The following is a 1,929-nucleotide window of genomic DNA, read 5'->3' on the forward strand; positions in this document are numbered from 1 at the left end:
GCAATGTTACAGAGCTCGCGCCGCGCTGACCTGTCATCGGCGCGGATCAATTGAAGAATCTCATGCTACGAAAGGCACAAACTAATCTCACAAGCACGGCACTGATCAGTTAAAAATACTTAATGTACGCACAAAAAAATACGGTTAAAACACTATAGTGACATGACATTCACAAGGCAGTCTGGAGTGATACAGTATTTAGGTAGATTTTGAGGCGCATACCTTGAAAAATGAAAGTAATCCACAGAGTTCTCAGCAGCTCAGATGTTGGGAGAAAATGAAGACTCTTATGTTCAGTCTTGCATCCAAACACAGAGCACCGGGATTGCGTGCAAGACATTGTTTACATTACAGCTGCTCGAGTGCGGAGAAAGTGAAGGACAGGCAGCGTAACTGCTGAGGGAGGAAACCATAGCAACGCAGGGCTGTCAATCAACCCCCGTGGCCCGGCCCTACGCAATGTGACGTCACACTGCAGTGAGAATCAAAACGGCAGGCCTAGTGAGACTGACTTGGTTTAAAATGGATTTAAAAATGAGGAGTGGGTGGATTTTTTATCATTGTATGGTGGTTGTGTTCATACACTGCCAACACACGTTTATGTCCAAACACCATGAAAAAGTGGATTTTGCGTAATGGGTCCTTTAAGTTGTGTTTACAGGTTATGCCTCCAATCACTCTCTTGTGCTGTTATGACTGCTCTTTTTTAGTACTATATCTTATATTTGATTGTATTTGTTGGGGATTGTGTTTTTGGGAGATTTTCATGTTATCTTTCAGAATTTTAAAATAAACATATGATTAATAGGGATTTTGGGTGTTAAGCCAGGTTTCATACAGGGTGAGAGTATAATGAAATGTATTTTTATATATATATATATATATATATATATATATATATATATATATATATATATATATATATATATATATATATAAAATTTATTTCTGTTTAAAAACCAAACCATGCACATGTTCATAAGACAAATTTGGGTAAAAAAAGAAAAGGAAATTGAGAAAAAATCGATGGGGTCCCATTTGGTATTTGGTGCTATAAGTAGGCCTACTTAAATAAGAAAAAAAATGGTTAAATGTACTTTTGTTCATATTGTATTGCAAAACACTTTTGTTGCTATTAAGTTGGGACATGGTTAAGGTTAGGGACAAGTTTGGTGCTTCGGTTAGGTTTAGGGGTATAGGGTCAACTGTGTAATCATACATGCAACTACAGAAATTAATTACAGCTCTAATTACATGCAGGTGTTTGTAAATATAAGTAAACAACTGATGGATATAAGTGGGTAAAAATTAACACTTTTATACAGTAAAAAGATTATACTGATTGTTTAAAAAAAAAAGTACTTAAATCCCCTTTCCGAAATGGAAAAGGCATTAATTTCGTGGAACACACCACCAATTTAATAATGAAAGATGTTTAAACGTCAAGGGGAGCAAGACAACTTATAGGATACAGTATAGTCTTGAAGAAATTCTTGAACATCTGGTTGGGTCTGTGATGCTGTGCTCAAGTTTGTAATCAATAAATGACCCTCTCATGTTTATCACTTATTCCTCGTGTTCCCGAGGCACCTAATTGGTCTCTTCTCACGTCTCTGAGGCCCAAGAGGCAAGAGAGAGCATTGCACTCACACCAAGCACCATTCACTGAGTACTGGTCCTCTCCTCGCATCGCCTCTCCTCTTCCCATCTCTCCCCCTCTCCTCAACTCAGAAGCAAAACAGATGGTGGAAAAGCAGCACATCTGTCCGGTCGCTCTGCAACAATAGATCGCATCTAGCTGGAGTCGAGCCTGGTCATGTCCGCGCGCGAGAGCTGCTAGAGATCCGGAGTGTTTTCTGGCTTCGCCTTTCACAACGGCTGCCGAGGGAGGACCGCGCGTCTGTCTGGGTTCTCCAACGAGCGGAGAAG

The sequence above is a fragment of the Barbus barbus genome, assembly GCF_936440315.1.
Source record: "Barbus barbus genome assembly, chromosome: 2".
NCBI lineage: Eukaryota > Metazoa > Chordata > Actinopteri > Cypriniformes > Cyprinidae > Barbus > Barbus barbus.